Source organism: Hyla sarda, chromosome 1 (genome assembly GCF_029499605.1).
Source record: "Hyla sarda isolate aHylSar1 chromosome 1, aHylSar1.hap1, whole genome shotgun sequence".
NCBI lineage: Eukaryota > Metazoa > Chordata > Amphibia > Anura > Hylidae > Hyla > Hyla sarda.
Genome location: NC_079189.1, coordinates 319368228 through 319395800, shown reverse-complemented (window position 1 = coordinate 319395800; position 27573 = coordinate 319368228).

Genomic DNA, 27573 nt, shown 5'->3' with positions numbered 1-27573 from the left:
ATCTATAGTCTATATGGTACTGCACTATATATAGTCTGGACTGGACTGCACTGGATCTAGAGTCTATATGGTACTGCACTATATATAGTCTGGACTGGACTGCACTGGATCTATGGTCTATATGGTACTGCACTATATATAGTCTGGACTGTACTGCACTGGATCTATAGTCTATATGGCACTGCACTATATATAGTCTGTACTGTACTGCACTGGATCTATAGTCTATATGGCACTGCACTATATATAGTCTGGACTGTACTGCACTGGATCTATAGTCTATACGGTACTGAGCTATATATAGTCTGGACTGTACTGCACTATATATATAGTCTGTATGGTACTGCACTATATATAGCCTGTACTGCACTGGATCTACAGTCTATATGGTACTGCACTCTATATAATCTATACTGTAATGCACTATATATAGTCTGTATTGTACCGTACTGTTCTAGATTAGTCTAGAGAGCACTGCACTGGATATATAGTCTATATGGTACTATAAATAATCTGTACTGTACTGCATTGGATCTATATTCTATATTGTACTGCACTATATATAGTTTGTAGTGTACTACACTGTATCCAAGGGTCAAGTCCTGGGAAAAAAGTGTGGGAACTCTCACTCAAAGGCTGGTCCTGTGTGACTCCTGATGGGAATGGTGTTTCTGCTGTGGAAAAAGTGCAGTAACTCTGTTCCCATGTGTTTCTGCAGGACTTGAGCCCTGGTATCTATAGTCTATATGGTATTGCACTATATATAGTGTGTATTGTACTGCACTATAGTCTGTATTGTACCACACTGGATCTATAGTCTATATGGTACTGCATTATATGTAGTCAGTATTGTACTGCACTGTATCTACAGTCTATATTATACTGCACTTTAAATATTCTGTATTGTGCTATACTGTTTCTACAGTCTATATGGTACTGCACTGTATATAATCTGTATGGTACCAAACTGTATCTATAATCCATATGGTACTGCACTAGAATAGTTGTTATTGTACGGCATTGTAGCTATAGTCTATATGGTACTGCACTAAATATAGTCTGTATTGTACCGCACTGGATCTACAATCTATATGCCTGGGGGCAGGTGGAAGCATAGAAGAAAAAGGACAAAGACATTTTAAAACATAGAATTGTGTAAAGTGTACCTGTATATAAAAAGAAAACTTTTGACATGTCCTAACGATATGTCAAAAGTTTATCAGTCTGGGTGTATAGACCCCCGACTATTCATGAGCGCTTCTTTCCCTAATCTGTGTCTATATGAAACCAGAACAGCCCTATAGACTTAAACGGGGATATGTATCAAAGTTGTCTATGTCCCGCATCAATATAGACCACACTACAGAGGGTTAGGCTGGTCTATTGTGCGCCTAATTTATCAAAAGGCACACGACTCTTGATAAATTCTGCGCACAGATTTCATGATCTATGCTTTAGACTGTTTTCAAACCTGCTCCAGCATGGTCTGACATTTCGGCATACTTTCAGCCGATGCAACTTGTCGCTGAAAATCCGCTTTTGATAAATTCAACACCAATGCATTTTCCAATTAGTTTCCGTCTAAAATAGACTAGAATTCATCATGTTCTAAAAATCCTCTAGAGCAAAAGTCGCACATATTTAGACTGCGACTTTCTGTGCAACAAATTTAGACAGGGAAAAACAGTCTAAATCCTTTGATAAATATCCCCCAGAGTACCTCTCATGATCTTGTTAAATGTTAGAATCCTTCCAGTTCACTGCCCCCATCAGGATAAACCACCCCTGCCTTTATTTTTATTATTTTTAATTTTCTACCTTGATATTGCTCTTTATTTTCTGCTCATTCTGTCAGATCCACAGACTGGGAATGGGCGTTCCCCAGCAGGCTGTTGCATCATTTGAAGCCATACAGGGGAGAACTTCCTCCCTCACTCTGCTACACACAGCCCAGAGCAGTTCAGCATGTGTGGGTGTGTCCATTTGTGCTCTCCAGACATCCAGATGGTGCAGGGAGGCAGGTGTTCCGTTGGCCATTCCCTGGGGGTGTGGCAAGCTGCTGGGGGTGGGGGGAGGCTTTCCTGTGTGGGGTCTCGGGCCTCCCGTTGGGGAGGGGGGGGGTGGAGAGCGGGCTGTGTCTGCCGTTGTTCCTGCCGGGGGGAGAAGATCTAGCAGTGTCTGCAGCAATGCGGGCTCTGCTTCCCAGGCAACGGGTGCCAGACAGAGATCCAGTGTTGGAGGGAAGGCAAGGAGAAAAAGCGTGGAGTTGTGGGCTGAAAGAGGACCCAAGGAGTCCAGTGCGACATACTGCTCCTGCATGATTGCGCGGTTTGCGAGTATGAGCGGTGTGGTAAGGAGCTCAGGCTGGCTAGAAAGGACCCGTGTGTGGCTCAGAATCTGGCAAACACGAGGTCCAAAAAATAACCAGCCTGAGCTGAAGAGAAGAATCACGACGCTGAAAAGTGAAATTGTGAAGCTGGAGGAAAGGAGTGGAGAGCTCCTGGAGGGAAGCGATCTCTTCAGAGAGAAACTGGTGAATGAAGACCGATTTGCCGCCAGTAGTGGTGTGAATGGTGGTATTGATGATTCTGGGTCTGGGTCTGGCCCGGCTGCTCCCGTTAGTGACTGCTCCTAGGAGCTATGCCAATGTTGCTGCCGGGGGTTCAGGGGGGTCCCCGTCCCCATCTCCGTCTGGCTCTGGAGGCCATTCGCAACAGTGCCTACTGGAGACTCTGCGTAGGGGCGACAGGTCGATCCAGGTAGAGGGGAGGGGTAGAGAGGGTTTCTGGATAGAGAGGCAAGGTTTGGGGGCTCTCTGAGAGCAGAATGGGAGGTGGTCTGGTCCCTCCCGACACCCGGGCAGGACAATAACTGTAGGAATGTGGTCTGTCTTATTTGGAGGGGTGAAGATGCATGCCCACCTCATGCTAAAGTGGTTGAGCTCCTCCTCCAGATGGATTTCAGGGTGAGTGACATCTTTGCCCTGATTCAGAGTTTGACGTCAGTTTCGTTCGGCCAGAGGGTCTTTAACTCTTCTAGTCAAACTACGAAGTGGCGAAGAATGAGCCTGACTGGCGGGATTTTGCCGTAAATGCGATTTCCCATCAGAACTCTGTCAAGTAAGTGACCATTTTGACCTGTAACAAGTCGTTTTCTTGTTATGACATCATGACCTGGCTCGGATGGTATGAAGATGTGACGGACATGCCCAAGAAAAACTTGGATGAGCACGGGATCTGGTCTGGGGCCTGGACGCTTTCTGTCAAACTCAAGCATTCAGGGAGTACAGTTGCCCACATTCCATCAGCTGCCTTCCTTGGACGTGATAGGATCCAGATCTTCTACCAGGGGCAGCCTAAGGTCTGTCACCCATTTTAGCACAGCCTGTGGGTCATCTGGCCACATCCTGTAGACAGATCAGGTGCCACCTGTGGGGTGTCCTCGGGCACCCTTTCAGCCATTGTCAGAGCCTCTGCCCATGCGGCGGCCGCTCAGGCCGGGGAGAGCTGTGAAGTTGCCTCGGCTGAGCAGGGTACAGGCAGGAATGGGGCCCCAACAGGGCTAATGAGGAGGAAAAAGGGCCCCACCAAACTAAGGTGGGTGGAAAATCGTAGGAGGAGTAGGGAGCTGGAGAGTGCCCAGGTGACAGGGGTAGCTCCAGCCTCTGCTCTTGAAGCTGGCCCTGTAACCGCTGAAGCCCTGGAGAAGAAAGTGCTGAATGAGGAGATCAGGAGGCTTCAAAGAGAGGAAGGCAATATAGCCGACCCTTTGATTCCTCCCACTATGAAAGTGTGGATGAGGAGAGTGGGGAGAGGCGCAAAAAGCAAGACATGGGCAAAAGAAAAAGGAGAAAGAAGAGGTCTGAGCCCTCTGTTCCTTGTACTGCGGGCCAGGTCCAAAACAGAAGCCTACCTGTCCTCTGATTGACCTTGGAGGGGGAAGGTGAGGGCGAGGTGCCTAGGGAGAAAGAGCCTCTGGGGGGAACTGGGCCCTGTCCTGTTGAGGCACCTTCCTCAGAGTGCAAGGCTAGACTGGGGCCGGACGGAGACTAGGATCATATGGATTAATTGGAGTAAAAAAAAAAAGGGTCTTAGAGTGGCCCTGCCCTCTCGTCATCTTTGGGGGATGAGGGGGCTAAAAAGAAAGGGAAACAAAGGTAAAGGGTGTGGCCGTCTAATCACTCAGTATGGCAGCACTCGCTCCATTGACGCTGACATCTATTAATTGTGCCAGCATAAAGTCTGATACGGCTAGATTTGCAGCCTTTGATTTTCTTGGCCACGTTGAAGCAGACATTTACTTTTTACAGGAGACCACGTTGTCAGATCTAGCCTCTCTGGTAAAAGCCAGAAGAGAGTGGAGGCGCGGTCCCTCCCTCCGGTCTCTTGCGGCTGAGCCGTATAGTGTGGTGGCGCTCCTTTTTACTGCTCCTGTTGAATGCAGACGGGTTATTGAATTAGAAATGGGGAGGTGCCTGATCATAGATGTCTTCATGAAGGGACAAGAGCTCCGTCTCATTAACATCTATACCCCACAAACCAGGTGGGGCCGTAAGGATCTCCTTATAAAGATTAAGCCGTATCTTTTTTTCGAGTCGGCAAGTGATTTTTGGAGGGGACTTCAATAATGTCACGAGGTCCCAGTATAGGAGAGGTTCCAATAATCAAATTATGACTGTGTGGCCCTCAATAATATAGTTAGGGAAGCTCGCCTAGAGGATGCCTACATCCGGAGCCCCTCGGGTCATGTAGGTTTCACCTTTCATTGAGGTAGCTGCAGGTCTAGGTTTTATTTGAAGGAGGAAGCCGTCTCTTCCGCAGTGTCTGTGGTTGAGGTGGAGTTCTCCGATCGCTGTATGATTTTCTTTTCCTTGAATGTTTCAGAGCCCCCCCCCCCCCCGGAGTCCGTCAGGGTTGTCCTTTGAGCCCGCTTTTATGTGTTCGCCATCGATCCCTTCCTTAGGAGAGTGAGTCGCGAACCATTGGCGGGAGTCAGAATGAGTCTGGCAGAGCCCAAGGCCATCCAGAGAGTGGTGGCTTAGGCTGGGTCCACACTACGTTTTGTCCCATACGGGAGCGCATACCGCAGGGGCGAGCTAAAAGCTCGCGCTCCCGTATGTGACCGTATGCGCTCCCGTATGCCATTCACTTCAATGAGCCGACCGGAGTGAAACGTTCGGTCCGGTCGGCTTATTTTTGCGCCGTATGCGCTTTTACAACCGGACCTAAAACCGTGGTTGACCACAGTTTTAGGTCCGGTTGTAAAAGCGCATACGGCGCAAAAATGAGCCGACCGGACCGAACGTTTCACTCCGGCCGGCTCATTGAAATGAATGACATACGGGAGCGCATACGGTGACATACGGGAGCGCAAGCTTTTAGCTCCCCCTGCCGTATGCGCTCCCGTATGGGAGAAAACATAGTGTGAACCCAGCCTTACGCTGACAATGTCACTATTTTCTTCTCCTCGAGAGAGGAGGTCGATGTGGTGAAGTCGGAGGAGGACTGCTACTTGGATGCATCCGGGTCTAAGATCAACCAGGATAAGTGTGAGAGTCTCTGGCTGGGAGAGGGGATCCCACGTTTGATCTCCCGGACACCCTTCCAGGGCCCTAAGAATCAGCAAAATTCTTAGGCATCACATTCGGTCAAGATGATTATCCCACCAAAAACTCTGATGGTAAGCTCCAGGATGCCACTCAGAGGGGGAACCAGTTGAAGGGTTGGTCTTTGACCCTAAGGGAAAGGGTACACCTGATAAAACTGTACATGCTCTCTTGTGTATCTATCTGGGCAGTGTATGTATCTTGCCAGAGGCTTACTACACTAGGATCTACAGTCTGTTTTTCCAACTGTTATGGGGGAACAGGTTAAACAAAGTCAAGAGGGAGGTTACATATCATAGAGGGAGGTTACATATGCCCAATATCTATTTATCAGTGGGTATGTAGTTTAAAGTGCTGCTTTATACAGCAACTCACAAGTGACGTCTTCTCTGATCAGCGTCTTTCCCTGTTCTCTGTCTGGTCCGGACCATCCTGACCATTTCTTCCAGCCACAACTCTTCACCGTTAAACCTGCAAAACAAATCTATTAGGCTCTGCACTTTACCAGCATTAGCCTCCAGATCCCCCTTTTACAAGTGAAGAGGAATACAGGGGCGTATATTTGTAAAGGGGTAACAGGTGCAGAAAGGTGTACATGGGAGACAGGTGTGTAGAGGAGTGTACATGGGTAACAGGGGTGTAGAGGAGTGACGGATGGGTGTACAAGAGTGTACATGGGTGGCAGAGGGGTGTACATGGGTGACGGGGGTAAACATGGGAGGTATAGGGGTGTACATGGGTGGCAGAGGGGTGTACATGGGTGACGGGGGCATTGGGGGTGACGGGTGGACACGAGTGACAAGGTGGTAACAGGGGTGGACAGGGGTGACAAAGGGACAGAGGGGTGACCAGGGGTGACAAGGATGTGGTCAGAGGGGTGAACAATGGGGTTGAACATGGGTAGATAGGGGGAAAGCCAAGGTGGGGATGGATGACAAGGAGGGTGGACATGGGAGACTGGGTCAGAGGGGTTGACAAGGGCGACAAGTGGTTAAAAGAGGGGTGGACAGGAGTGACAGAGAGGGGTGGATTAGGGTGATTAAGGGGCAGAGGGGTGAATAGGGGTGGTGGGCATAGGTGACAGGTGTAGAATGGGGAGGTGGTCAGAAGGGTGGATGGGGGGGTGAACATGGGTGACAGGCGGATGGACAGGGGTGACAGAGGGATGGCCAAGGTGGAGACGGATGACAGGAGGGTGAACACGTGAGAAATGGAGGTAAACAGGGATGACAGAAGGGTGGACAAGGATAAGGGGGATAAAAGAGGGGTGAATAGGGGGTGGACATGGGTGACAGGGTAGACTCGGGGTAGACTGGGGTGTGGACAGGGGGTAGAACATGGTGACAGGGTAGACTGGGGAGTGAACATGGGTGACAGGGGTGGACAGGGGGGTGGACATGCATGACAGGAGGGTGGACATGGGTGAGATAGGGGGGGGATGGACATGGGTGAGATAGGGGGGATGGACATTGGAGAGATAAGGGGGGGGGGTGGACATGGTACAGTACCTTAAGCAAGCCATTTTTCTTCCCCGTTCTTCCCCTCTCCGGCAGGGCACCGACTCAGGGCTCCGGCAGGGCACTCATTCACTGCGCCACAGGGGGAGGGGGACGCTGGGGCAAGGGTCACTACACCGGAGCAGCTTCCGCATTCTTTCCCTCTCTGGCAGGGCACTCACTCACTGGGCCACGGCACCCCAGTTGGGAATCACTGCCTTAGCCATTTTGTTTTGTTTTCTGTGGATAGACACTAAAGGTCTTGCATGCAATCACACTTGGGCCATGTGGGGTTTTTTGGTGTAGTGTATTGTTGATATTGTTCTGTTTTAGAGTGTATGCATATATTGTTTTGTTGATAATCAGGAGGGAAGAGGTGTAGTTTAGGTTGAGTGGGGGTTTTGGGGGGGGGGGGTGCACCCTGGTTTGAGTCCTTGGAGCAGAGAGAGACTCCAGGATTAGACTCTTTCCAGTGGGTGTTTATTTTTATTTTTGTCTGGTATGGGTCATTTATGGACAAAAAGGGACAAATCTATGGACTTTGACCCATGTCCAGAGGGGGTGGTGGGTGATGGGATATTTTAGTATAGGTTGTTCTGTTAATATGTTTATTTGGTATGTTCCTATGTATAAGTATTTTTGTTTAAGTATTTTGTATAATGTTATACTTCTTTTGGGAGAAAGGCAGTCGGACCAGTTTTCAGTTAATATTATAGTATAGTGTCCAAAAAAAGGATTAATTTCTTTAGTTGGATTATCTTTATAAAGTTAGGGCAGTTAGCCATATTTTTTGTTATTTAAAAGGGGAAAAAAATCATTTTCAAGTTGGATTATCTTTAGTATAAATAAATAAAATTGGTTTGTTGCAAGGTAAGGAAGTAAGAAGTAAGATAGATAAAAACATTTTTTTTTTTTTTTTTTTTTTTAAATCCTTCCAAGTTGGATTAGTTTTAGTTATGGCAGTTAACATAACTTTCTTTTGTTATAAGGGGGAAAAAACATTTGTAAGGTTATGTTTCTTAGTTTTGTTACTTTTTTGATCATGGCAAGGAAAGCTTTATTTATGTTCATAAGTATAGTGTGTGTGTGTGTGTGTGTGTGTGTGTATTAGACATTATAGGTAGGTTATTATTTGTAAGTTTACCTGGGCTGGCCGGTTAGGAAAGTTTTGAGTTGTTGTTTTGAAACTCAAGTTTATATTAGTCAGTTTTGTAGTCAGTTTTGCTCATGTTTTTACAGTCAATTGGACTTGTTTTTGTGTTATGTAAGGTTTTCTAATCTTATAAGAGTTTGTGTGAGATGAGCTCTGATTGGCTAAGGGTGCACTGCTGGACAGTGAATTGCACAACAGACACCAACAGATACCGATCATAGGGGTCTACCTGGATTTCGTCTGGTGTCTATTAGCAGGATGTGCGTCTTGCAGTATTTTTTTTTCTGCTCATGTCCACCTATTTAAACGGATTCTGCGAAATGAACTCTCTGAATGGAGCTCCCACGCAGATGTGAACTTATACTGCAAGTGCAAACAATATGTAAAGGGAACCTGTGACTAGATTGTACCCTATTTAACTGTTGGCAACTTGTTATATAAGATAAAATAAGGTTTCTTATTCAGGTCCAGAAGGTCCTCCTGAGCATCCTCTAAAGTGGCAAAAATGAAGGTTGAAAATGTTACACGCCATGATAATGAGCTGCAAGTAGTCCTCAGGGCGTTCTGCAGCCACGTGTAATCACTCCCACTCCAACGCGATTCACAGCATGGGCACCTCCAACGACGCCACTCTGCTCCCTCTGCACCCTGAAATCTTGTACAGGCTCAGAAGCCATGCTATCCATGGGCATGAAGCTGCTTCTGCTTCGCGAGACTTAGCAGAGGGAGCAGAGCGGTGATGTTGATGATGTTCAGCTGTCAATCACACTGGAGTGGGAGTGATTACATCCCAGAGCTCAGTGACTACATGAAGCTGCAGAACGTCCAAGGACTACTTGCAGTCTGCAGCAGAAGAGCCCCATTGATTTCAATGGGATTCTGCTGCGCTGTTCACAGGAACATCTGGCGCGGAAATTCAAATTGCGGTGTTCGTGGTAAGAGTAGCCATGTCTAGTCTTTCTGTGGACTCTGCATGTAAAAGCATTCCCGTCTAGGAGACGGTACATTTCCGAGTGGTCTTAGTGCCAGCACTTCGCTGTCAGGGGAATATCCGCACTGAAATTTTCTGTGTAGACATTCTCCCGTGTGAACATAGCCTAAAAATATGTGTGTACTTTGCTCCATTCAGCTTTACCTCAGACCTGACCAGCTGTTCAATAATACCCCTACAGCATGATGCTGGCCAGGGCCGGATCATCATTGGTGCTCATGGAGCACCTGCTCCGGGCCCCGTGCCCGATAGTCCGGCCACGACCACTTTAAAACAGTGACCGGCGGATCCTGTGGGCCCCCCCCCCCCGGACTCCTCCTGCTTTTCCTATATTTCATATTCCCTTACCTGGCCGCGCTCGGCAGGCTCAGGTGATGCGTCGGGTCATGTGGGCTGTAACGTGTGACGTCTCCTGCGGCTCCTCTGCACGACATCAGGGGCGTCACTCATCATTTCCTGCAGGGCACAGTTTTCTTCATTACACCCCAGCACTGCAGGAAATGACGAGTGACGTCCCTGACGCCGTGCAAAGGAGCCGCAGGAGACTTAACTCGTCACAGCCCACAAGACCCGACGCATCACCCGAGCCTGCCGAGCGCGGCCAGGTAAGGAAATATGAAAAATAGAAAAAGGAGGAATAGGGGGGGGGGGGGTTAAAGATGAGCAGGGGGGGTTAAAGATGAGCAGGGGGGGTTAAAGATGAGCAGGGGGGGAGAATGATGAGCAGGGGGGTAACTTTAAAAGCGCAGGGGTCGCCGGGAGGTAGCGCACGCAGGGACATCACTGACGTCCCGTGCGTGCGCCCATAGGAGCGGAGCAATGAGGATGCACGCATGGTAAGTTACCTAAATGTCATCTTCAGTGCTCCGGCCACCGCTCTTCCGGTCCCGGGACCTACTGCTATGGCCCCTAGGCCATAGCAGTAGATCATGACCCCGGACCAGAGGAGCGGTGGTCGGAGCACTGAAGTGGGGCAGTACACAGACATATAGTAAGAAATTTATCAAAACCTGTGCAAAGGAAAAGTTGCCCAGTTGCCCATAGCAATCAATCAGATCGCTTCTTTCATTTTTAACAAGGCCTCTGCAAAAGGAAAGAAGCGATCTAATTGGTTGCTATGGGCAACTGGGCAACTTTTCCTCTGCACAGGTTTTGATAAATCTCCCCCAAAGTCTCCAGCCATACACTGGCTGGAGGCTGTATGTCTGTGGGGGACACTGCCAACGTAATGTGGGGGGACTACAACCTAATGCGGGGGAACTGCAACCTACTGTGTGGGGACTACAACCTAATGTGGGGGAACTGGGGGTGGGGTTGGTGGAGAAAAGTGTAGTGGAGATGGACCAGGAGGGCATGGGGGGCTGAAGTGAGGTTGTTTGGGGGGGGGGTGAGGTAAGGTAAGTGTGGTTTTGGTAAAGGGGACATAGGAGTGTGAAGGGGACTGAGGGGGGGTAGGGGGGGCAGAAAAGTGGAATAGTGGAGAAGGATCAGGAGTGTTGAAGGGGGGACTTAAAGGGGTACTCCACCCCTAGACATCTTATCCCCTATCCTCCTAGGGGAGGACTAAGTTTCCAGAGAAGGCAAAAGCACAAGAAAAAAAAATGCCAGAAAATTACCATAACACAGGAAAAAGCAGTAGCAGTTTTTCTGTTTTTTTGCAGGTAAAAAAAAAGGGGGAAACCTAGCCTTAGGGGTCTCTGGGAGCAGGAGTCTGGAGGAGGACTTAGGGGTCTGGGGGGGGGGGGGGGCAGAGAGGTCTGGGGGAATTAGGGCTTGTCCACACTACGAACTTCCGCCAGCAGAATTTTGCTTGTTTTCAATGGGATGCTGCTGCTCTGGGCACACTATGGAAGACACAGTGTGTGGTAGTATTATTTTTAGAGGGCATGATGTTTGGCAGTATTATATACAGGGTACACACGGTTTGGCAGTATTATATTTAGGAAGCACAGTCTCTTGAAGGGTTTTAATGATTGTTGTCTTTATACAGAGGATGAGGAGCGGCTGGCAGAGTGAGGAACCAATGATGTCCCGGCGTCGAACTTTACAGAGGAAGATGGAGCTGGAAGAAGACCTGGCGTCTGGACCAGATGAAGAAGAAAATGAAAAACAACAGAGAAGACGTCTCCTGTGAGCCATTTTATGTTTGTGTATTCTCCTGACTGTCTCATTAGATCTCTCGTCACTTCTAAGTTTTGCAGTAATAATGGATGACCCCGTACCCCAATTTGAGGCTCCAGCTGTTACAAAACTACAACTCCTATAATGCCTGAAGCTCTCCAGACATAATGGGTGTTGTAGCTTTGCAACAGCTGGAAAGAGTGACTTGAACTGAAGTGATTTTAAACCATGCAGACCATTTTATTTTAACAGGGGCCTGACTCCTGTGACACCCACCAAAAAAAAAGGGGACATAGTCTAATATACCCAGGCCTATTTTTGGTCTCAGTCTGTTCCTTACTTGACAGGCCTGCAACAGGTCTCAGTGGAAGGGGGACTATCGGGGGGGGGGGGGGGGGGGGGGCTCATCATAATGAAGTGCTCCATCTTCCAGGCAGTCTTAATATGGCCCTGATGCTGGAATCACCATGCTTCACTCTATGGATGATATTCGGCAGTTGATAAGCATCATTTAAGAATATGAACACTTTTGGAGACTTTTTTTTAGTGCAGCAGGAATGTTTTTGCCCCCTTTTCCAGATCTGTGGCTCCCCACAATCATGTCTCTGAGATCTACAGGCAGTTTTCTCCTCATGGCTTGGTTTTTGCTCTTATATATGTATTGTCAGTGTGAGACCTTATATTGACAGGGTTGTGTCTTTCCAAATCAGGTCTTATCAACTGAATCAACTTAACAAAGGTGACTCCAATAAAGGTGTAGAAACATTTTTAAGATGATCAAATGATCAAATTTAAATAGCAAATTGTCTGAATACTAGTTTTCCATTCTAAATAAATGAGCAAAATATTTTTTTTTATTTTTTTTTCAATTGTTATGAGGTATAGAATGCAGATTGATGGGGGAAGCTTGAATTTTGTTGATTTTAGCACAAGACCACAGCATAACAAAATGTGAAAAAAGTAGAAGGGTCAGAAAACGTTCTGATTGCCCTGCACGAAGATCCCTCCATGTATCTCTATGGGAGAGCCAGAGATGCAGCGTCAGACTATCTCCAGCTCTCCCATAGAGATACATGAAGGGAGCATGTTGGCCCCGCTTTGTGCAGGGGTTGACATTCTGGGGTTGAAGATCTGGAAAAAAAAAAAAAAGCAATGCATTCTGGGAATTGTAGTACTGAGCAACCATTCAACCAGGAAGTACATGACTACGAGCCCCAAAATAAATGGATTTTTGGTGGTTTCATAACAGGTAAGCAATGTTTTGTGCATCTGCAGCATTTTTTTTTTTTTTTACCTGACATTGGATCACTCCTTTTAAGGTAGTACAAGGGTTTTGAGCAGTAAAGACTCAGAACTTTAAGGCTATGATACCAGGATTGATGGTCGCACTTCACCCCTTCCTCTTGTATCCTCCCAAGAGCAATGTCATAAATGTATACTTTTTTTTCTTAAATAGCAGACACAAGTATTAGCTGCAATTACAGGACTAATATAGCCACTGTATTAACATTAGTACATAACTTAGTTTATTCAAATGCAAATGTATAAAGTCAATGAGTACCCTTACTTCACATTGCCACTGTGACACATGTGGTGTGTGAAAAGAAACTCTCCCCAGCCAGTACTGCCTAATCCCTGCTCTGCAGTTTTGTTGTCATTGTTCCTTGTGTCCCAGAGCGTAAAAGCGCATCCCAGCAGGACACAGCCACATTTGGGTGCACAAAAAACAAATTACCCTAAATCCGAGGGCTTTTTAGCAATCTCTTGCTGTGCAAAAGTAAATATATCTTATAGTAAACCCAAATCACTTTTTTTCAAGGCAGTCAGTATTTATTCAGTTAATTGTCTGTAGGTTTGTTTTATGTAAGGCAATTTTAATAAATATGTATCAAAAAAGTATGGTATCAGGATGGGCAATTGTGAATAAATGATATAGTTTTCTTTGCTTTATTGTGTTACATGCACATTTTCATTTGATTGTGTCCTGTGCATTCCAAAGGGTAAAATCTGTGACTGATTCTATGGGTATTCAGGTCTGCAGCAAGTCCATGTACTTTACAATTGGCTTTCGTACTATAAATTTTCATGTCCAAAAATTTTAACAAGCAAAAACTTCTAAGAAGTAAAGGGGTTGTCTTAGCACATTTAAAGGAAATCTGTCATCAGTGTCATCTGCACTAACCTGTGACACTGATGCCAATGGTACTTACCTTGTCTCTTTCCGTGCTGTCATTCTTTGGCAATCCTCATCAGTATCTTCAGCTCTGGGCCCGACTTGGAATATGGTTGGAGATTAGTGACGTCATCGCTGCTGTTCTCTGCTGGGTCCCACTGCTAGCAAAGACTACAGCAGTTTTGCTTGCATTCTTATGGTTGTGTCTGATACTGCAACTTAGACCAACTCTGCCTCTTTCTCTTGAATGGGACTGGGACCAAACTCATCCTCAAGGATATAGATATGAGGATTTTTGCAGTAAACTGACCCTTTCTTTCTGATGATGACTGAAGGTCCAATCCATCAATGTTTGAACCTAGTGTTTAAAGTCAAATAAAATAAAAAATGTTTTATAACATAAGTATCTGACATTTAGGAGGTGGGGGAGGATGGAGCCATTTATAGAGGGGAGGATGAAAGCATTGGGTGGCTAGACAGCCCATGATTTATTTCTTCATGTGCCAGCTATGTTATGCTGAAAACTGATAAAGATGGGTAAATGACTTTTAAATAAGCAAATGTGTCATGAAAATTAGGAATTTTGCTATCTATGTTATAAAATGATCCTGAAATCTTGCAGATTTTAGTCTGGCCGCTAGGCTTAATATTAAAGGAGAACTATTGTGCTTGACAACTTAATCTATGCAAAGGGTATGGGATAAGTGTCTGATCGGGGGGGGGGGGGGGGGGGGGGTCGGACCGATGGGACCCCTCCGTGATACCCTTCACAGGACCCGGGCTCTACCTGGGAACTGGGCGTGTCGACCCCCACACGAAGTGGTGGCCCACCGGTGGCAGGGCGACACGCTGACTGCAGTGTGACGTTCCGAGCCTAAGAAGCAGGGAGCCGAGCAGCACCGGAGGAACAGCATGCCGATACCGTCGCAACCGGGGAACGTAGGAAGTTTGTTTTTCTGTTTTTTACAGCCCGGGCTCAGAGTAAGTTAAAACTTTTGTGCCGCAGTTCTCCTTTAATCAAAACCTGTGCAGAGGAAAAGTTGACCAGTTGCCCATAGCAATCAATCAGATGACTTCTTTAATTTTTCAGAGGCCTCTTTAAAAATAAAACAAGTAACCTTATTGGTTACTATGGGCAACTGATCAGCTTTTCCCCTGCACAGGTTTTGATAAATTCCCCTTATGTGATTTAAAATATACATAAATTGCGAAAGCTTTAACCGGTTGCTGTCTAAGGATAAGCAGGCTCATCCTACAACGGCAATCTGCATATGGCGCGGGCTCCTGAATACTGTAGCTGGGGGCTGCCGTTAATTGCCGACATGCTTAGGTCGCCATGGCAGCTATTAACCCTTTAGATCGCTGCTGTCAAAGTTGATAGCGGCGTCCAAGGGGACCTTTAACTAGTCCCTGGTGGTCCAGTGGGGTGGATTGCAGGGGGGGGGGGGGGGTTCCACTGCTGGGATAGATGTAGGTCTAACCTCTCCTGTAGTGTGGTCCATGGCTCTGAGCTTGATAGAGCCTGGCTGAACCAGGCTTTATCAATCAAGGCAGAGCACACAGATCAATGTAGTTTTATGGAATTACATCTGTAAGGAATCTTAGTCTCCTTAGGGGACTTTTAGGAGGAATCAAAGTGTGAAGGGGGAAAAAAAAAAGTTGAATAAAAAGTGAAAAAAAGCCTTTCCTTTCTGAGCTGGAGCAGAGCAGCCGCCATGAGTATGCTCAGACTTCAAAAGAGGCTCGCCTCCAGCGTGCTGCGCTGCGGCAAGAAAAAGGTGTGGCTGGATCCAAATGAAACCAATGAGATTGCCAATGCCAACTCCTGTCAGCAGATCAGAAAGCTGGTTAAGAATGGTCTGATCATCCGTAAACCAGTGACTGTACACTCTCGTGCCCGATGTCGCAAGAACACCCTTGCACGTAGAAAGGGCCGTGAGGAAAGACTTCAGGCCAAGAAAGAGGAGATCATAAAGACACTCTCAAAAGAGGAGGAGTCCAGCAAGAAATAAATGGTGTACCCATAACGTGTATATAGAGTACTGCCCTGTGCAAGCTCAATAAACCATGCTCTACCCTCCAAAAAAAAAAAAAAATAACACCCATTAACCCCTTCCATATTAAGTTTGAATCACCCCCCTTTTCCAAAATTCCATATAAAAAATATGTAAACATTATAAACATATGTGGTATCGCCACATGCGCAAATGTCCAAACTATAAAAATATAACATTAATTAAACCGTACTGTCAATGGCATGTACGTAAAAAAAAATACCAAAGTCAAAAATTGTATCTTTTTGGTCGCTTTGTATACCCTAAAACAATTTATAAAAAGTGATCAAAAAGTCCCATCAAAACAAATGGTACCAATAAAAACTTGATGATGGTGCAAAAAAATTTGCTCTCACACATCTCTGTATACGGAAAAATAAAAAAGTTCTAGGGGTCAGAAGATGACAAATTTCAACATACAAATTTTGGTGCATGTAGCTATAACATTAAGGTAGTAAAATAAAATAAAAGCTATATAAATTAGGTATCCTTGTAACCGTATGGACCTACAGAATAAAAATAAGTTGTCATTTTTACCGAAAAAAGTACACTGCATAGAATTGGAAGCCCCCAATAGTTACAAAATGGCATTTTTTTCCCAATATTCAATATTTTTTTTTCTGGTTTCACCGTAGATTTTGTGCCGAAATGATTGATGTCATTACAAAGTGAAATTGGTGTTGCAAAAAAAGCCCTCATATGGGTCTGTATGTGCAAAATTGAAAGTGTTAGGATTTTTAGAAGGTGAGGAGGAAATAACGAAAGTGCAAAAAAGAAAAATGTCCCGGTCCTTAAGGGGTTAAAATATTAGAGATCTAAAATGTTGTGTAAGTGTGCTATGCAAATGAGTGTTTGCCCACATTTTCATAAATATGCAAATATGTTAAAACTATTACAGCAAACTGTAGATCTAACAACTGTTCATTGACAAAAGTGGCATTCTTCCCTATTACAACCCAAAAGCTTACACTTTTACCCAAGGAGAATATAGTTTTGAAATTGATTGCGAATATTCAAATTATCATTATTATTGTTATCATTTCTACTATTGAGTATATATTATGGGACAAATCTTCTAATTTCCATTGCGGTTGTTGGGTGCTCTTGTAAAACTAGCCAAATACCAAGTATGACCAAGTATTCTTAAGGCTGGGTTCACACTGAGAATTTTTCCAGCCGTATATTCTGTGTGTGGCCAGCGATGACTGATTTCTAGACCGGACACACATTGCTGTCCCCATTGACAGAAATGGCTGCAGAGCAGATTCCACCCAAAGAATGAACAAGTTAATTTTGCTGCACCGTAATTTTTGACCTAAATTCCTAAGCAGACATCCGGTAGGAAATTCTGTAGTGTGAACCCAGTCTAACCGGGAGATAGCTGCTACCAGACTCCTCAGACAGGGTGGTTGGAATCCAATCCTTCTCTCACCAGACATCACCTTTCAGGTAAAAGCTGAGAGAACCCTATTCACATTAGACAGTTGGCAAGTCTTGCTTAAATCAGCTGATACACATCTAATGTATATGGCTAAATTATGATATGCTGTTTGCAAATGGGCAGGTCATTCTGAACAAATTGACTTCAATCAGAGTGTTTGGTCAGCTTTTCTCAATGGGCCTTAAGTTAATTATTAACCCCTCCAGGCCTCTGCTGGTTTCAACCTTAACCACTTAAGGACCAAGGACGTACCGGTACGTCCTTGGTCCTGCTCTTCTGATATAACGTGGGGTTACACAGTAACCCCGCGTCATATCACGGTGGGCCCGGCGTCATAGTGAAGCGGCGCCGCGCGCTATTAACCCTTTAGCCGCGCGCTCAGAGCTGAGCCGTGCGGCTAAAAGTGAAAGTGAAAGTTCCCGGCTCAGTCGGGCTGTTCGGGATAGCCGCGGCTAATCGCGGCATCCCGAACAGCTGACAGGACAGCGGGAGGGCCCCTACCTGCCTCCTCGCTGTCCGATCACCGAATGACTGCTCAGTGCCTGAGATCCAGGCATGAGCAGTCATGCGGCAGAATCGTTGATCACTGGTTTCTTATGAGAAACCAGTGATCAGCATAGGAGATCAGTGTGTGCAGTGTTATAGGTCCCTATGGGACCTATAACACTGCAAAAAAAAAAGTGAAAAAAAAAGTGAATAAATATCATTTAACTCCTCCCCTATTAAAAGTTTGAATCACCCCCCTTTTCCAATAAAAAAAAAAAACAGTGTAAATAAAAATAAAAGTAAACATATATGGTATCACCGCGTGCGTAAATGTCCGAATTATAAAAATATATCATTAATTAAACCGCTCGGTCAATGGCGTGCGCGCAAAAAAATTCCAAAGTCTAAAATAGTGCATTTTTGGTCACTTTTTATATCATTTAAAAATGAATAAAAAGCGATCAATAAGTCCTATCAATGCAAAAATGGTACCGTTAAAAACATCAGATCACGGCACAAAAAATTAGCCCTCATACCGCCCCATATACGGAAAAATAAAAAAGTTATAGGGGTCAGAAGATGACAATTTTAAACGTATAAATTTTCCTGCATGTAGTTATGATTTTTTCCAGAAGTCCGACAAAATCAAACCTATATAAGTAGGGTATAATTTTAATCGTATGGACCTACAGAATAAATATCAGGTGTCATTTTTACCGAAAAATGTACTACGTAGAAACGGAAGCCCCCAAAATTTACAAAACAGCGGGTTTTTTTCAATTTTGTCGCACAATGATTTTTTTTCCCATTTCACCGTAGATTTTTGGGAAAAATGACTGACGTCATTACAAAGTAGAATTGGTGGCGCAAAAAATAAGCCATCATATGAATTTTTAGGTGCAAATTTGAAAGAGTTATGATTTTTTTAAAGGCAAGGAGCAAAAAACGAAAATGCAAAAACGGATTAACGGGGTTAAGGACGCTGGGTTTTTCAGTTTTTGCACTTTCGTTTTTTCCTCCTTACCTTTTAAAAATCATAACCCTTTCAATTTTCCACCTAAAAATCCATATTATGGCTTATTTTTTGCGTCACCAATTCTATTTTGCAGAGACATTAGTCATTTTACCCAAAAATTCATGGCAAAATGGAAAAAAAATCATTGTGCGACAAAACCTAAGAAAAAACGCCATTTTGTAAATTTTGGGGGCTTCCGTTTCTACGCAGTGCATATTTCGGTAAAAATGATGCCTTATTATTCTGTAGGTCCATACGGTTAAAATGATACCCTACTTATATAGGTTGGATATTGTCATACTTCTGGAAAAAATCATAACTACATGCAGGAAAATTTATACGTTTAAAAATGTCCTCTTCTGACCCCTATAACTTTTTTTTATTTTTCCATGTACAGGGCGGCATGAGGACTCCTTTTTTGCGCCGTGATCTGAAGTTTTTATCGGCACCATTTTTGTTTTGATCGGACTTTTTGATCACTTTTCATTCATTTTTTTAATGGCATAAAAAGTGACAAAAAATACGCATTTTTGGACTTTGGAATTTTTGGGCGCATACGCCATTGAATGTGTGGTTTAATTAACGACATTTTTATAGTTCAGACATTTACGCATGCGGCGATACAATTTATTTTTATTTACACTGTTTTATTTTTTTTATGGGAAAAGGGGGGTGATTCAAACTTTTATTAGGGAAGGGGTTAAATGACCTTTATTAACACTTTATTTTTTTTTACTTTTTTTTTTTTTTGCAGTGTTATAGGTCCCATAGGGACCTATAACACTGCACACACTGATCTCTCATGCTAATCACTGGCGTGTATTAACACGCCTGTGATCAGTGTTATCGGCGCTTGACTGCTCCTGCCTAGATCTCGGGCACGGAGCAGTCATTCGTCGATCGGACACCGAGGAGGCAGGTAAGGGCCCTCCCGGTGTCCTGTAAGCTGTTCGGGATGCCGCAATTTCACCGCGGCTGTCCCGAACAGCCCGACTGAGCAGCCGGGTCACTTTCACTTCAGACGCGGCGGTCAGCTTTGATCGCCGTGTCTGAAGGGTTAATACAGGGCATCACCGCGATCGGTAATGTCTTGTATTAGCCGCAGGTCCCGGCCGTTGATAGCCACCGGGACCGACCCGATATGCCGCGGGGACACCGCGTGACCCCACGGCATATCGCGGGAGCCGGCGGAGGGCGTAAATTTACGTCCTTCGTCGTTAAGGGGTTAAAGGGGTACTCCGGTGGAAAAGTTTTTTATTTTTGTTTTTTTAATCAACTGGTGCCAGAAAGATAAACAGATTTTAAATTACTTCTATTAAAAAAACTCTTAATCCTTCCAGCTGCTGAATACTACAGAGGAAATTCTTTTCTTTTTGGAACACAGTGCTCTCTGCTGACATCTCTGTCCATTTTAGGAACTGTCCAGAGCAGCATAGGTTTGCTATGGGGATTTTCTCCTACTCTGGACAGTTCTTAAAATGGACAGAGGTGTCAGCAGAGAGCACTGTGTTCCAAAAAGAAGAAAATTTCCTCTGTAGTATTCAGCAGCTAATAAATCCTGGAATGATTAAGATTTTTTAATAGAAGTAATTTACAAATCTGTTTAACTTTCTGGCACCAGTAGATTAAATTTTTTTTTAAATTTTTCCACCGGAGTACCCATTTAAAGGGGTACTTCACCCTAGACATCTTACCACCTATCCAAAGGATAGGGGGAAAAATGAGTAATCGCAGGGGTCTGGCCACTGGTACCCCGGGTCAACACCCTGGCAACATTTATATTCAGAACGCCAGCTTTGGGCAGCCGTCGTCGAGTCACGGCCCCTCCCATAGACATGAAAAGAAGTGGTGGTGCGTGACTCGAGCGCCCACAGTCATCATGCCCCCTCCCCTAGACATCAAAGGAGGGGGTGGGGCATGACGTCACGACCTCCCAAAGCCAGTGTTCTGAGCATAATTTTTCAGAATGCAGGGGTGCCAGCCCAGGGAGATTCTGAGCATTTATCCTTTGGAAAGGGGATTAGATGTCTAGGGGCAGAGTACCCCTTTAAGGGAAACTGAGAGCAGGATCACCCGCACTAACCTGTATATACAGGTATATAATGCCGGTGATCCCCTTTTTACCTAGTTTCAGTATGTTTATCCATTCTTGAAATATTCTCCTTGTTGCTAAAATGTTCATTTTCAGTTCTGTGCAGTGGATCCAGACTTCTGTGCTTTCAGCAAGTTGTTTCCCATGCCCTGGGTCCCACTCTCTCCTCCTCCATCATCAGGATCTTTACTCTGATATAAGCCAGAGGGGGGAGGAGAGTGGTATTCAGAAACAGCTTTTCGAAAGCGCAGGAGCCGCCTCCATTGCGCAGAACTAAAATTTAACATATTGGCAATGGGGAGGATACGCCAGGAATGGCTAAACGTATTGGAACCAGGTAAAAGGCATTTTTTTAAGTAAATCGCCCGCACTATACACCTGTATTGTATTGATCCTGCTGTAAATTATCCTTTTAACCCCTTAAGGACTCAGGGTGTACCTGTACGTCCTGAGTCCGCTCCCGTTCTATAATGCGGGGCCATAACGTACAACGGCTGGAACCCGTGGCTAATAGCGCGTGGCACGGATCGCGGTGCCGTGCGCCATTAACCCTTTAGACGTGGCGTTCAAAGTTGATTGCGGCGTCTAAAGTGAAAGGAAACTAATGCTGGTCAGCTGAGGAGGCTGTTCGGGATCGCCACGGCGAAATTGCGGCCTCCCAAACAGCTGTAGGACAGCAGGAGGGTTCCCTTACCTGCCTCCTCGCTGTCCGATCGCCGAATGACTGCTCAGTGCCTGAGATCCAGGCATGAGCAGTCAAGCGGCAGAATCATTGATCAATGGTTTCCTATGAGATGTAAAAGATCAGTGTGTGCAGGTCCCTATGGAAGCTATAACATTGCAAAACAAAAAAAGTTACAAAAAAAAAGAGAGTAAATAAAGATCATTTAACTCCTTCCCTAATAAAAGTTTAAAATCACCCCCCTTTTCCCATAAAAAAAAAAAAAAACTGTGTAAATAAAAATAAACATATATGTGGTATCGCCGCGTGTGGAAATGTCAGAATTATAAAAATATACCATAAATTAAACTTCAGATCATGGTGCAAAAAATGAGGGTCTGCAAAAAAAGGGTCAGAAGATGACATTTTTAAACGTATAAATTTTCCTGCATGTAGTTATGATTTTTTTCAGAAGTACGACAAAATCAAACCTATATAAGTAGGGTATCATTTTAATCGTATGGACCGACAGAATAAAGATAAGGTGTAATTTTTACTGAAAAATGTACTGTGTGGAAATGGAAGCCCCCAAAAGATTTAAAAAAATTTTTTTTTCTTACATTTTGTTGCACAATGATTTTTTTTTCCATTTCACCCTAGATTTTTGGGTAAAATGACTGATGTCATTACAAAGTATAATTGGAGGCGCAAAGAATAAGCCATTATATGGATTTTTAGGAACAAAATTTAAAGAATTATGATTTTATAAATGTGAGGAGGAAAGTGCAAAAACTGAAAAACCCTGAGTCCTTAAGGGGTTAAAAACCATGCCTCATTTTTCAAGTCTAACATGTGTCACGTGTATTAATATAGTACAATAGTTAGAGTACCTGTCATAAAGTACTCCCTCCTCCCTGTACACCCCCCCGCCCCCAGCCTTTATCTTTCCTTTTTTTTTTTTTTTTTGTTTTAACCATTTTTGGCTCTTTCTTTGGCCCCTTTCTTCAGCTCACTGCTTGTGGGCATCGGCGGGCAGGAGGGAAGCATTCCCTGGCAGGCGCAACGTCATTTGAAGCCTTGCTGGGGTGAACATCCGCCCTCCCTTTTTTATGCTGCGCTCGCACTAGGAGCATGTGTATTGCAGAGAGGAGGAGGGATTAGAGCAGACCTGCAGCGATTGGCTGCACACAGAATTCGGTCTACCCTGTATGATTGAGAGAGCAAAAGCAATGTATAGCTGAAGTCCCGCCCGCACCTCCTGACTTTGGTCTTATGACCAGTCGGGTCTGCTGGAGACACTGAATGAGGCCGGTGTAATGAAGAAAACCGTGACCCTGTAGTGGAATGTGACCCTCCGCACAGGGACACCCTTTTCTGCTTTGCAGCCATCTTCCTCTCACTCCCTAATCCTAACCCTTATCCCTAATCCTAACCCCTAATCCTAACCTTAACCCATAATCCTATCCTCTAATCCTATCCCCCTAATCCTAAACCCTAACAGCGATCAGCGTTGAGAAGGGCTGAGAGCGCTTAGCTCAGGTCACTTTCGGCTACAGGTCAGTTTTTTTTTCACTTCACCGGCACTAGGAGGGAAACCCCTAGCGGCTGGATCTTCAAACATAAAAACTATATTTAAATAGTGAAAATTATTCATTAAAGTATATTAGAAATATTTTTAAGTTAAGGAAGAACATATAAAATTTTAACATTTTATGACCGTGCCCATTTAAGAGCTATCTTTACCAGTCCCTAAATAAAGCTATCTGTATTAGTTCCAACGCATTTCTCTTGTCTTTATTATTTATGATTTTGGAACTATATAGCCCCATTAACTTTACTGGCCCCAACACAGTCAACTACAGTGACTACATTCAGGCCTTTTCCGCATGTATATTTTTATGGAATTTAAAAATTATGGTCTACTCTTCTTAAAAATAAACTGAGCCTTATGTGATGGGAATATTGGAATGTAAATATACATGTTTCTCCTGTGTGAGGACCCAATGTTCATATTTCTTTATGTATACAAAAATTCAACAAATACTTTTGAAACTAAGTCTATGATTTCTCAAAAATGCTTCAGTGTTAGGGCCCGTTCACACTGAGTAATTCAAGAGGAATTTACCCGAGTAATTCCTCTTGATTTGAATTCTCCTCTCCAAATTAATGCACATCTCCTCTGCCCATTGACTTTAATGTTTTTTCTGCTTTCCTGATCACACTGCGGAAATTCTGCTAGCAGGATTCCGACACTGAATTCCTTTCCTCTTGAAGAAAGAACATGTTCATTCTTCAAGCGGAATCCGCGAGCAGAATCCAATAGAAGCCAATGGTAAAAAAAATTCTGCCCTACATCGTTTTCGAGCGGAATTCAAGCGGAATTCATGAAAGTAGATTAAATAGCCTCCGCCTTCATTCCTCTTCATTTCCACATGGAAATTCAGCTCGGATTCCGCTTGAATTCTGCTCATGGATAAAATGACAGAAGGCAACAATTTCCTGACCGAAATTGTTCCTCGTGAATTACTCTTGAATTCCTCAGTGTGAACATGACCTTACAGAATAAATAATGTCAGATTTTAGCATGTCTGATCTTTTTGTCATGACTGTCTTGCCTGTATGTTGGAGCTTTGTTCCCCCTGGGGCCAATAAAGGCCACAGTTGTGGACTCTTTGACCAGCTATGTAAGCATTCTGTTGACAACAGTGTATGCCAAAGAGAGGGGTGTAGCTAGTGATCTAATAAATAAAGAATAGATATAGTAAAATAAGACATACCTTGAAGAGTAAGTAGGGTGCACAAACACGTTTGTGGCTGCTGCATGCAGATGGAACCACACCAACATATGGTGGCCAATGGCTGCCAGTTTTGATAAAAATTAACTGAAAGAATCATGCAGCCATTGGCCACCAACTCTTAATAAATTTGCCACTTTTAAACAAAGTATACACTTGCATATAAACACCAGTCTTTAAAATTTTCCTCAATGTATGACAGTGACCATTTTACATGGGCATAAAAACTTATTGAAAACTGATTTAAAGATACCTTACTATACGTACTAGGGCTGGCTTTTGATCTATGATTAAAGCGCAACTGTCATGAGATCTGGGTGCAATAACCTGCATACAGCCTTTGTACTGTGTGCAGGTGGTGTGTATAGCAATGTTTTACCTAATATTTGCAGGCTTTCATGACCCTAAGAAATGCTTTTTATCAAAGACTGACGGTTGGATAGGCGTGGCGCGAGGTAAGCGATGCCCTGCCGCCACGCCCACCCCCTGTATGTTAGCACTGGGACCGCTGTGTGATTGACACACAGGTAACAGCGCATGCGCCCTTCAGCTCACCTTTTTTTGGCTGGCTATTATACTCTTGCCCGTTATCTTCTTTCTGGTGGAGACGCGCACGCAAGCAGGACAGTTCCCGATACTTGGGGCAGAGAGGAAGCGCTAGTGAGCACTAGCTGGGGGTTCGCACATTAGATGAGCTGAAGGGCGCATGCGCTAGGACCTGTGTCAATCACACAGCGGTCCCAGTGCTGACATACAGGGGGTGGGCATGGCGGGGCATTGCTTACCTCACGCCACGCCTATCTGACCGTCAGTGGCTTTGATCAAAAGCCTTTTTTGGGGTCATGAAAGTGCAAATATTAGGTAAAAACATTGCTATACACACCACCTGCGCACAGTACAAAGGCAGTGTGCAGGTTATTGCACCCAGATTTCATGACAGTTGCGCTTTAAGGATCTAAGTGAGTTTAGAGTGCCTAAAGAGCAAACGCATTTCTTGACCTTGCATTGCTATTACTAGTCCTGCTCTTCTATTTTCCATTAAGGGTACGGTCCCTTGTAGTGCTTATACAGTGTATTTTACACTGTGCAAAATCTGCTGCACAGCGAGAAATATGCTGCATATTTTTTTCTGATGAGCAAATACGTAGGGCTGACCGGCAGCAGACGTATGTTCCGTGAGATTTGGAGGCTGGGCCTGCGCGCCTCTGGGTAGCCTTGTGTGTATGCTCATCTGAATATACGCAATGTTTTTACAGCTGCCCAGAAGTTTTTGCACAGAGTGAAATATGCTGTGTAAGTGATAAGGATGATGATTGTTTGATTAAAGAAATTATGAGATGCTTGCTATACTTGCTATACTAACAGGAAAAACATTCTAATAAGGAGATGATTTACAATGCCATAAAAGGAGAAGTGACTTCTAGCTGAAATATATGTCTCAAGAAGATGTCTCAACTGGATGTCTCAACTGAAGGACATAACGGACACGTCAACAATCTTCTCGACATAAACAGGAAGCTTGCATTATATAGCTGCAAAACCAATCACAAAAGGACAAGTTATCCTATACATTGAATCATACCCTCCCCTTTTCATAACCCTATATAACTGTGTACAGTTCAAAAGAAAAAGCAGATGCACTCACCCAGGGAATTTTGGCAAACAAAATCTTCATTCAGTTATCCATAAAACGGTACAGCGGGTAGCCTTGCAGTGACAGACTGTTTCCTGCACCCAAAGCGCATGTCCTCGGGCTGCTAATTTCAGCTGAGTGAGGAGTTTATACCAACTCTGTGTCTGGTGTCAGTTCCTCTTGCTAGCACTCAGCCACTTATCTCCAATTAGGACGACGACAGTCACTCACAATTGCGGTCGAACCAGAACTGGACCAAGCCCTAACATAAGCACTACATTGGACTGTACCCTTACACTGGGCTAGTTGTGGTCAAATGGTTCCTAGTAGAGATGAGCTAAGTTACAGTGATTCGATTCGTCACAAACTTCTCGTATCAGCAGTTTCTGACTTTAGCCTGCATAAATTAGTTCAGCTTTCAGTTGCTCCGGTGGGCTGGAGACTCTTCGAGGACTGTATCCACCTTTTCCAGCCCACCGGAGCAGCTGAAACCCAAACTAATTTATGCAGGCTAAAGTTAGCAACTGCCGAGCCGAGAAGTTTGTGATGAGTCGAATCACTGTAAATTCACTCATCTCCAGTTTCTAGTCTCTCATAAAAGGATCACATACTGAGCAAATTATAATGATAGATACAAACTAAATACATAGAAACAACCATATCAATATCTGTATTACTGAACAATCTGTAAAAGCCACAGATCAGATAAACTTTAGCAAAAACAATGTCAGGATTACTAAGAATGTGATAAGAATGTTGATCATTTCTCTGGGTGAACCTGTTTGACTACATTAGTGAGGACAGTGTTCTTGTATTTAGAACTAATTATGATGACAAGCTGACAAAGGGTAAATATGCAGTTCCCCTGACGAGCATAAGGTACGGTGACATCTTTATGATAAGGCACTGACCAGTGAATGCATCGACATCAATTACGCTATAAAGATAACACTTTCTTCTTTCCCACCAACTGTCAGCTACCTGAATGACATACATTGGTGTACAGTATTAAGGCTATTAAAGCAGAGCCTATTAGAAGTGATCACTATTGATTAGAAAAATCTGAGGCTATGTTCACACATTCAGGTTTTTAATTGTAGTTTACCCCTTAAGGACCACAGGTTTTTCCGTTTTTGTACTTTCATTTTTCTTCATCACCTTCTATAAATCATAATGCTTTCAATTTTGCACCTACAGACTCATATGAGGGCTTATTTTGGGGAATTTGGGAAAATGGGGGTGATTTAAACTTCAAGGAAGGGGATAATGTGTGTGTTTAAACTTTTTTTATTTTTTTTACCCTTTTAGTCCCCATAGGGGACATTTAAGAGGAATCATTTGATTCCTCATACAGATCAATGTGGTTTCATAGAACCACATTGATCTGTTTGCTCTGCGCTCGATTGATAAAGCCTGGTGGTTCCAGGCTTTATCATTCAGATAGACGCAGCCGACACAGGAGCAGAGGTAAACCCTCTGGCTACCTAAGCAGTGGATCCCTCCCCCGTGATCGCGCTGCAGGGGTGCAATCCACCCCACTCGACCACCAGGGTGCTGTTAAAGGTACCTTTAGATGCCGCTGTCAGCTTTGACAGCAGCGATCTAAAGGGTTAATAGCCGGCTATTAACGCCGCCCCCCAGCAACAGAAATCAGCTGGGGGCTGGCTGGTATGCCAGCCCCCAGCTGATTTCTCGTGTCGGGAGCCCGCACCATACCTGCTTGATGGCAAATGGATGTGTATACACATCCATGGTCGTTAAGGGGTTAATGTAGACAAACCTAGGAATGGATTTGAAAAGTCTCAGTCTTTCCTTTTATACATGTCCTCCATTTATGATCTCTTTCTGGCTTTGTAT